Source organism: Panthera uncia, chromosome A2, assembly GCF_023721935.1.
Source record: "Panthera uncia isolate 11264 chromosome A2, Puncia_PCG_1.0, whole genome shotgun sequence".
Lineage (NCBI taxonomy): Eukaryota > Metazoa > Chordata > Mammalia > Carnivora > Felidae > Panthera > Panthera uncia.
Window position 1 is genome coordinate 139,210,321 of NC_064816.1, and position 11,138 is coordinate 139,221,458.

The window sequence follows — 11,138 nt, forward strand, 5'->3', positions numbered from 1 at the left end:
AGTTACCAGGCTGTGCTCTACAGTTTGAGGGGGAATGGGTTTGGGCACGTGTTATCTATACTTCAGACTTTGTCATTGAGATCACTTCTTTTGCTCTTTGGCCCAGAACATTGCCCTGATATGTGACATTTACCTCTAACACTGTGTCACATCCTGATGGATAGAGCATCTGTCGAATGTCACACAGAATGTCAGCTAAGAAATCAGTCTGTCAGACTGTTGTGGCGTTTTGGATTCTTTCTTGTGGGCTTTTCCCAATAGGCCCTGTCTAAAATCTGATTCATGAACACGAAGAGTTCAGCGAAAACACCGATATCTTTGGTTATTTAAGGTACTTTAATGGCCAGCATAAAATAACATGATATATGGTCCATAATTGGTGTTTCTCTTAATCCTTCCTCACTTCCTCCTCCTTGACCTGCCTATATTATCACTAAGGCAGCCTGGCTGAAAGAACCCATAGGGGGAAATGTGGCTTCATATCTCTGAGTACTATTTGATAACCTAGCTCTTCTAGGAAATGGACAGTAATTACACTGTACTTCGGTGGGACTCGGAGGGTGAGTCTGTGCTCAGCCTATATGGGTGGGCTCAGCCAGGCCTAGTGGTAACTTGAAAAATAGATTTATGGATTCCCAGCATAGCAAGAGCACTAAGCAACACAGTAGGATCTAGACTCCTGTTTTCTGCCCCTGGGTCACTCTGCCACTAGTGAATATTTGTGACAGGCAGATAGATAGACATGAAAATAATTTGCATAGATGCTCTGGAAAGGGAGTCCACAAGAGGCTTTCTGTTTCTTTTTATTTATTTATTTTTTTTTTACTTTTTTTTTTGAAAGTAAGCTATACATACCCAATGTGGGGGCTTAAACTCACAATTCTGAGATCAAGAGTCGCATGCTCTACCAACTAAGCTAGCCAGCTGCCCTAACAAGCTTTCTTACGCTGTTGGAAATAGCTACGTCATGCTAGTTTAATGAGTATGCATAGATGGTGACATTTGTACAGATTATGTTGTAAATATTTTCAGTTTTTATTTAAATTTCAGTTAACATACAGTATAATATTAGTTTCAAGTGTACAATATAGTGATTCAACACTTACATACATCACCTGGTGCTTGTCACAAGTGTACTCTTTAATCCCCATCACCTATTCAACACACCCTCCCACCCACCCACTCTGCTCACCATCAGTTTGGTCTCTGTAGTTAAGAGTCCGTTTTTTTGTTTGCCTCCCTCTTTCCCCCACCCCTTTGCTCATTTATTTTGTTTCTTAAATTCAACATATGAGTAAAATCCTATGGTATTTGTCTTTCTCTGACCAATTTTGCTTAGCATAATACTCTCTAGCTCTCGCCATGTCATTGCAAGTGGGAAGGTTTCATTCTTTTTATGGCTGAGGGATATTACATCGTGTATTTGTCCACCACTTCTTCATTCATCAATCATTGGACACTTGGGCTGTTTCCATAACTTGGCTGTTGTAGATAATGCTGCTCTAAACATCAGAGGCATGTATCCCTTTGAACTAGTATTTTTGTATTCTTTGGGTAAATACCTAGTAGTGTAATTGCTGGATTATAGGGTAGTTCTGTTTTTAACTTTTTGAGGAACCCTCCATTCTGTTTCCCAGGATGGCTGCACCAGTTGGCATTCCCGCCAACAGTGCAAGAGGATTCCCCTTTCTCCACACCCTCACCAATACCCGTTGTTTCTTGTGTTGTTGATTTTAGCCATTCTGACAGGTGCAAGATGATCTCTGTTTGTAGTTTTGATTTACATTTCCCTGATGATAAGTAATGTTGAGCATCTTTTCATGTATCTGTTGACCATGTGTTTGCCTTCTTTGGAGAAATGTCTATTCGTGACCCTGCCCATTTTTTAATTGGACTGTTTGTTTCTTGGGTGTTGAGGATAGTGAAATTTTTTACCTTTGAGGTTTTAAGAAGAAAACAGCCTCTTTAGCACTCATTTTAAGCGGAATCAATGTAACAACATGCTTGTCTGCTAAAGCAGTGAGCAGCCTAGAGATAATTGTGTTGAGCCATTGCTTTCAGACTGATGGTAGAAAAACTGGCTTCGGGGTCATTGCAGTGTTGCAGGTTGAGTAAACAGAGAGGAATTAACCACTTCCCCAAACCTGTGAGGCACTGCCATAAGGCAGTACAGACCTCATAAAAAATTAGGAGAAATGGCCAGCGTGAACTGTGAGTCTTCCTTTAAAGCCGTATTGTTAGCGCGCCCCAGGAGGGCGGCCCTGTGCCATCTTCTAGACACTGACTCCCAGCGAGGTGAATGAAGATCCGAGAAAGACTGGAACACCTGCCAGATGGGAATGGGAGTTTTGTAGCTATTAAAAAATAGTTTCAGTGCAGAACGTACCTTCCCCCCTTTTTAGTGGTAGAGTTGACCCCGCTTATTTAAGACCACCTGTTTTCTGGCACTCCACTTTATTTTAGTTTGCTTTCGCTTTGAAGCACTCCCTTCCCCCATGATACTCTCCCCATGTTGCCTTAGCGTTCTTACTTGGTTCTGTCACGATACAGCATGTCAGAGCTCGTTTTACATGCTTCTGCTGCCCCTTATCCTGCCTGTCCATTGAATATTATCTGTGGGTAAGGTTATTTTCCCCTAGATAGATTAGCTGTTTTTCCAGTTGAACTCTGCCTTATAATTTTATGCCCCTGTCTATGCAGATCCTCCACCTCCCTGCTTAGTGTCCTCTGCAGATCTCATTAGTGAGATGTTTACTCCTTTCCTGGGCCCTGAATAGAACCCCTAAACAAGAATGGCTTCGGTGTTGACCTCGAGTCTCTCACCGTATGGACTGTCACTTAACTGTCTTTTGATTATCACCCTTCAGCTACTTTTTAGTCTTTGGTGATTGTCTGCTGAACCCAGCCAATTTGAATTAATTTCCCAAGTCCAATTTCTTGAGGTACTGTATCTAATGCTTTAGCAAAGGCCAAATTAGTAACATCTGCTATATTCCTATCAGTCTTTCATCCTGGAACTTGTTGGGTAAATAACATGTGGGCGAAGGTAACGAAGCAAGGCCAGTACTTTATGTTAGCCCTTCCCCACGAGGGTGTTGACTCCAACAGATTACTTTGTCCCTGACCCCTGGCGTCCTGTCCCCGGGGCTGTCACTAGTGGTATTGGCAGTGGCACACAGTGCTCTTCCTTGGACTTTGCTTTCCACGGCACTGCTTGGCCATTAATCCTTTTAGAGAAGCATAAGCTTTGGGGAAAGGGCAGCCTGCTAACTCAGCGGACTCCTTGGGTCAGCGCAGCGCAGGAGTTGATGAGCTTTCTCGGGGCTCTGCAGCCACTGCTTCCCCCGCAAGGGGGTATATTCTGCCGTCCTTCCTCAGACCATCTGATTGGAGCTCAGGGAGTGATGTGTTATGTGCGTCCTGGGAAGCCAGGAAAGAGAGAGAGGAAGAAGAGTTTGAAGTTTGCCTGTCGCTTTCAGACCTGTCCACCTTACCTGCCAGAAACAGGCTCACACCACTTAGGCAACTGTGTTCAGTGTGCCGACCCTTTGAGGCCCCTTCATTCACATGCCTCTCAGCCTTTGGGAAACCCTCATTATGTCTCAAATCCCTGGCATATTTGGAGGAAAGCACATCTTTTTTGTTGAAAGGATGAATAAACCCCTAATCCCAATAGGCACCTTCCTTTCCACTTTAGTTGTCTGTCATCGGCTGCCTCCTCCCTCATTACCTTGTGTCCTGGCAAGATAAGGTTTTGGCATTTTGCTGGTACTCTCCCACCTCGCTTCTCTCATGGACTCCATTGAAAAATTGTTGATTTTTTCCCCCAGAGTTCTAAGAGCTCCAGTGTGTGTGCTTCATGTTTTTAATTAAAAAAAAAAAAAAAAAAAAACCCTTATATACAGCTGACCCACACTTTGTGTTGACACTCCTGTACTTGGTTCCCCCTATTAGGGTCCTCGTATGGGCTCCTTTGAGAGTCTGATGCATCATTTCTTTTCAGCACCATCCTAATTTTTCATCCCCATATTGACTTTCCAACATTTTCTGTTCCCATTTTATTTCAGTATTTCTCACTCAGCTAGCTCCCTGAATTACTTGGCTTGATGGGTGTTCTAAACTTAAGGTGGGACTTTTGACTCCTTCAGAGAATCTGTCTCGTATCCTTTTGAGGTATTTCCAAGATACTGAGTCATTATTGGGACCCTTCTCATTTTCTCTCCTATTCTAGCTTGTGTATTTGATATGACACATCCAGTTTAATTTGAAGTGGGCCAGAATGTGAATTTCCTTAGTGTTCTAAGAGGTCTTCCAAGTGGGGTTTTGCTGAGCTTGTTATGGGCACTGAAGATGAGCTGGTAATGCTTGGAGTCGCATCAAAGCCTGGCTGTGTGCCTTGTTTTCCTTGGATGTCCAGACCCGGAGGATATCATCTGTGTACACTCTCCTAAAGTTACCAGTAACTTTATTTAAAAACGTAATATTTTAAAATTTCCTAGAAACTGTTAGAATCTGCAGCTTGTGGCAGGAAAACACAGAAGTTATGTTAGCTCAGTGTTGGGACTTTATTCCTTTAAGGCACCTTTTACTTCTAAGATTTTGTAATTTCAACATAAGGATGTATATATTCAGAAAAGAAATTGATGCCCTGGCTTGACTGTTGGAAAGCAATTGCATCGAACAGTCTAGTGTCTGAGCAGACTTAAATGAATTTAGATTCATTCTGGACATACATAATGAGGTTAGGGTTATCTCGGGAGAAGAAAAAAGGGCAGGCTCTCCCTTATCTTTCGGTGTGTATTCTCTGTCTCACCCGGCACACTGCAGACTTAGAAACCTGGCGCTGTCCCCGTCGTTGAAAGGCGAGCACAGCCTGCCCCCGCTGCAGCTCCGCCGGGGCTCCCTGTCTCCCCAGTCTCCACACGGACTCATTTTTCTCATTGAACAAACCTTGCAACATGCCCTTGCCTCAAAAATGAAAACAAAACAGCTAGTGCTCCTGCCTTGCTGACTTTTGCACGTCTAATCTCCAAACCCCATAAACACCAGCCCTTGATTAAAATCCTATCCAATAGCTTTTGTGTTTGCCTAGTATGGTTGACAGCTCCCTCCCTGTTGCAGACTTCTCTCTCCTTGAACCTCTAGGAAATCTGTGCTGGCATTGCCATCGCAGACCGGTCAGAAGGCTAGAACTTGCTCTTTCCTGGGCCAATATCAGTTAGCCATTTCAGAGAGAAACTGAAGTAACATTCTCTCTGGGTGATGCAGTTACTGGGGGCTGAGAGGGGCTTACTAATGTCCGTGCATCTCCACTGAAGGGCTTTCAGTACCACTGACAAGAACCGCAGGTACCACAGGAGCTGCAGGTCTCCTACTCCTGATTTAACCGTAGCAGCTCCACTTTTTCCCTGACTTATAGGAGTTTTTCCCCAAAATTTTGATAGGTGAAAAAAAGAAATTTTCAGCTGTTTCTTGGAAAAAATACAAAACTTTTGGACAAGGTCCCTTCTCTCTGTATGTTTAATTTAACTGGCATTTACAGTATTGGTTCTGAATGAAATGTGAAGACTTAACTCACCAGCACTTTCCATTGCTACGTTAAAACCTCTGGCTTTAGGATTTTGAAATGGAAGAGCTCGGCACTGCTGGTTTGACACAGTTCCGATTTGTTAAATCTCTTAATAAAAATCAAGTTTCATCTCTATACCAATCCAGTGATAAAATTGATGTTGAGTTGTATGTTTTGAAATTTTAAAACTAATAAATCCTATCACAGTGTATAGATTATATGAGTTAACCAGTTCTCGAAGAAAACAAATCATTCCTCTCCTGGGAATAGTTGTTCAAGGCAGGTTTATCTTGGATGTGATGGCTTTGCATTCATTTCTTCTCTCCATTCTCATTTTCTTGAGTATATCCTGGGTCCCAGGCATTGGGGATAATAGTAATGAAGAAAAAAGATAATAGACTCAAGCCTTACAAAGCATGTAATCTCAGAGGGACCGACGTTAAATAACTTTAATAATACCTCTGGATATTGCGATTTTCCTATTTCTTCTCTTTTCCTCCTGTTTTCTTAGCCCCTCCTCTTTTCTCCCTGTCTGTTATTAACACTGCCTGCCTTACATCTTCTTTTATTCTATCTCTCATTTCTATTAAATTTTCCCATGAGAGCATTTCCCTGAAATTCATCTCTTCTATCCAGCCTCTGTTCTTATCTTTTTGATAGTTTAATGGTACAGCTTTAAATAAACCAAGATTTCTCACTTTCAATCTAATGACCTCAACAAGTGAAAATTTCTCTTTGAATAAAACTAGGTCCTACTGAATATTGTTAGAAACAGAGCTTCGATTGAAAGTTTTCTTCTTTCCTTTACTGTTTAATCGTAGAATTGTGTAATCGGGGTGTCGTTGGGTTTTTAGCCCGAGTATCCTAGAAAGCTGGAGCCAGGTGAATGATCTGTACTCCCCACTCTGCTGCACTACGTCATGCCTGTGCAGGTTGGAGGCCAGCACAGAGAAAGGGGCTGCTCTTTCTCCTCAGTATCCTAGCGGCGTCCTTTCTTTTTTGACCCTGGAAGTATACACCCGACTACATGTTGTCTTTGCAGTTAGGTGTCATGGTTATGAGGTTGTTCGTGGGATTCAGCACATGTCAGTTGGGGGGTGGTTCACTGTTGGGGAATAGGGTAGACTTGCTATTACAAGTAGATGCCGGAACGGAAAATGCATGAAAAGAACTGGTGTGGGGAAGTGATTTGACGATACAGCTGAATGTGGGGAAATTTAGCTTTTCCCTTTCTTCAGAGAAGATGATGCACTCAACATCCAAATAGCAGTAATCAATCTGCATTTAAAGCAACACAAATGGCTACTTCGAGAGAGCTGTGTTTCCAGATAGTTTTCTCCCTCAGGATATTAGGAGGATCTGCTCAGCCTCTTTATTGTATCCTTCTCTTCCCTCCCTGCCCCCAGTTCCTTCTGGTAGAACTCAAGCTGTGAGATATCTTGATGACCACTGTGAGGGGTTGGGGACGGTTGGAACCCGTTAGGGGTTTTTTTGCTATGTTATACACAAAGCCCCGGCTGGTTCTACAGGTCAGGGTCAAATAATGAACTCATAATAAATCTTTCTCGCCCAGTCTTGGCTGTAATCATTGGTGTGCTGTGGTTATATTCATTCAGAGGAAGTTCTGGAGTTATCTTTCTAGGTAATCCGATTTGTCTGCACATACCACAGAGTGGCTTACCTTCTCACTGTCCTCTTGGCTAAGAGGCTCGTGCTCCTTTCACACAACACCTAAATATGTGGTTTCAAAATATGTTTCAGACATATTTCAAAAAAACATTTGAAGATTATCTTATTGGAAATGTAATTTTAATCCAAAATGAATTGTAACAGTAAAGTGAGAACACTTGACATTGACCCTTGACTCTTTCGAATGCCTTACAAGTTGACTCCCTAACCCATTGGTTCTCAAAGTATGATCTTCCGACCTGCAATGCCATGCTCACTTAGAAACTTTTTATAAAGGTGAATTTACAGACTTCCCCAAAATTTCCCCCACCCCAGACCTATTGAATCAGAAACTCTGGAGTTGAGTCCCAGCAATCTCTTAGAACATACACCTTGGGTGATTGTGGTACACACTAAAATTTGAGAAGCACTGCCCAATTCCTGACCACTGTAAAATAAGTCGAAATAGGTGTCCTTTTATGGAAGATTAATAATCTTTATTATAATTGGAATTAAGATCATGGTTCTCAGTAATAGAGAACAAGCCAGGGAATGGAGAAGCTTTGGATTCCTTTGGATTCCGCTGCCTCGTAGGGCCTTCTCTGTGATCACAGCCGTCCTTGTTCTCCGTCAAGCCAGGTAAACAGCTGCCTGTTCCCTTTGACTCTTGTCTCTGTCCCCTTCCTCATACTCTGCATTCATGGCTCCTTAATTTGATTCCTTCAGGGTAGCCTCCACCAGCTCTTGGCTAATTTAATGTGAAGTCATCTTGAGGGTTGCTGTGCTTTGCTTGATTTGGCTCATCTGCAATGTCAGGTGGTTGAGTGGGTTGGAGAGCTGAGTCTCTATTACCAACATCCCTATCCTACTTTTGCTCTAATCCTTGGAAATCTCTCAGGATGACTGTAGTTGGAATAATTAATCACTGATACATCAATGTGCAGAATTTTATAGCTGCTTGTGAAGAGGAAATCTGCTTCATAGTTTTCTTTGCAGGATTCTTTGCATCTAAATTTCTTATAAACTCTCTTGTGCACTTTTGTTTTATCTTAGGCTGCCCCTGACTCTCCCCCCTCCAGCTTTGGGCACAGAAGTTCAGAAGAATTACTTCCCATTCCTCTTGCTTCTGCATCAGGTTCAGAGAGCCAGATCTCTAGTGGAACAGCAATGAATCTTTCCTAGTAGGTCCCAGTAAATGTAGCTCACATTGGAAAAACCATTTTCTAAACAGTGAGTCTGTTGCTTCTCACTCAGTCAAAAGACACATTAAAGCTTTCTCTGATTTTTTTTTTTCATGTTACAGTGACAAATATTTCATCAAGTACATTGGGGATAAAAACAAACACATGGTTTCGTGGGGATCTGGATGAGCAATTAAATCATTACAAATATAGTTGTAAGAGTGGAGATAAGGTAGGTATCTGGGAGGCATAGGGAAGAAGCACCTAAATCAAAGAGGTCTTATCCCCTGAGTCCATGAGGTGAGGCATGTTATGCTGGTTCACCTTTTGGCAAAAGGAGATGGAAACCACTATCAATATTTGTTGCCTAATGACACAGTGTATGTGTCCACTTGTATGAATTTATCCTAAAGAATGATTGGGCAAGCACCCAACAGTTTATTTAAGTTATTCCTGGGGCACCTGGGTGGCTCAGTCGTTGAGCCTCCGACTTCTCAGGTCATGATCTCACAGCTTATGAGTTCGAGCCCTGTGTCAGGCTCTCTGCTGACAGCTCAGAGCCCGGAGCCTGCTTCAGATTCTGTGTCCCCCTCTCTTCTGCCCCTCCCCTGCTTGTGCTCACTCGCTCTCTCTCTCTCTCTCTCTCTCTCAAAAATGAAAAGAAAAAAAAATTTTCTAATTTTAAGGAAAAGTTATTTCTCATGACATCATTTATAATAGTATTATATTCACATAAGCAGCTAGCAATAGGTGATCAATTAAATTATGGAGTTTGCATCCATGTGATGAATTTATCTTCAGCGATTAAAATGATGTAAAAAGTAACATAAGGAAGTATTCATTTCGTTATCATTTCTAGCAGAAAAAAGAGACTACAAAACTATTCTGCAATTTTCTTTCTTTTTTAATGTTAGTTTTGAGAGACAGAGCATGAGTGGGGGAGGGGCAGAAAGAAGAGAGAGACATAGAATCCAAAGCAGGCTCTAGGCTCTGAACTGTCAGCACAGAGCTGCACGCCGGGCTCGAACTCAGAGACCACGAGATCATGACCTGAGCTGAAGTCAGATGCTTAACTGGCTGAGCCACCCAGGTGCCCCTGTTCTGCAATTTTCTTAAAAGTATAAGTGGATGGGTGTGTGTATCAGCACTTAGAAACTATGTCAGTGGTGCTTCCATCTTGGAATAAAATTATGGATCGTTTCACCAATTTTTATTTCTAATGGCCATGTATTGCCTTTGTGATCAAGAAAGTTTTAAAAGCAGTTATCGTTGGGGCAGTTTTGAGCTGTCATTGCTTCTGATCTGACCTTTTTTTGTGGCCTTGTCCTTTCAAAAAGACTTTAGACTGATACTGACCATTTCTACCCAGCTCTCCCAGTCCTTTGGTCCTAATCTAGGACAATGGAGTTTGCTTGTGTTCCCCGGCAGTCTAGCACTGGGATAGCTTTTCTCTGATAGTCGGCTGACATGGAGCTCACAATCTGCCTCCCTCCCCTACCCCCCTTACCTAAGCTCTGCAGATCTGTTGTCACGCCTGGCACAATAGCGTGTGTCTTGGTTTCTTCTTATGTTAGTTTTAGATGAGATGATGGCTAAGAGTTCTTTGTTATTTGCTTTAATGCCTTATAATACCTACTGACTCATTAGTCTGCCTGCCTCCCCTTGACCATAGGATTCAGTTTTCTCATTTCCAGTCTGTGTGCTCTCCATCTTTTCTGTCTCTCTTATCAGTAATTCTGATTTCGTTGAAAATCCAGCTGCATAATCTTAGCACCCCCACCTACCATTGTGCACCTGTGCCTGCTCTGTATCTTATTTCCTGAGTGTCAGGACCCTGTTGTTTTCTCCAGCTGCCAAGGAACCAGTAGAAAGGCCAAAGGAATTGTTTATCGCTGCTGTGTTTCATTAATATCTGTATTTGGTTCATGCTGAAACACTGTATTCACCAATGTGACCTCAAGCACAGTGAGAGGTGCTTTAGAAGTTTAGCAAGTTATTTACTCTTTGTTCTGCTTTTTAACCTTTTCTGTTGGAATTGTTTTCTTTTCCTTTCAGTCATCTATCCGGTATTGTCTGGTAGGAATTTCATACAACCCTGCCACTTTGTTCTGTTTCATTGTTTATGGTGATCAGAGCTTTGCTCTCACTTCACTGCCCATCTCCTCTGGTCCTCGACGTACTTCTGCTTGTGTTCAGAGGCCAGGCTGTAAGCTCCTCTGCCTGCACCATTCCAGGGAGCAAAACCAATATGCCTAAGAATGGGAGCATAGATCATGAAACTGTATCCAAGAGAGTCAGCAAGCCTCACTCTTTTGCCCTACAGTCACTTGGGCGTTATCCTGGTCTCCAATTTGAAATATTTTCAACATTCTACATTAGTCAGTCACCAGTCATTTGTTCAGCTTTACTTGGCAAACAATAACGGAACTGGATGATCCTGAGTTTATAACGATGTGAACATAGCCTCTGTGTCAAATACTGTCACAAATCTTACGGACAGACTCCTAACCCTCAAAGGGCCAGAAGTTCTACCTATAAGAAATGAAGAGGAGCACATGGTGAACTTTGAAAGTAGCGTGTTACCTTCCATGATGGCATGCTGACCCGAGTGACACGCGCACTCACATTGATAAAATGTAATGACTATATATATTTGAGTACGATTCTACTATCCTTTCATAGAGACGCCCAGCATACAAACTGCAGCTTACCTAGGACCC

The 11,138-nt window shown here is 42.4% G+C and overlaps 1 protein-coding gene across 2 annotated transcripts in view; it reads left to right on the forward strand.

Moving 5' to 3' along the window:
- Window positions 1–11,138, forward strand: part of SND1 (staphylococcal nuclease and tudor domain containing 1) — a 423,895-nt gene that overhangs the window by 231,951 nt on the left and 180,806 nt on the right. The gene's annotated exons all lie outside the window — the stretch shown is intronic.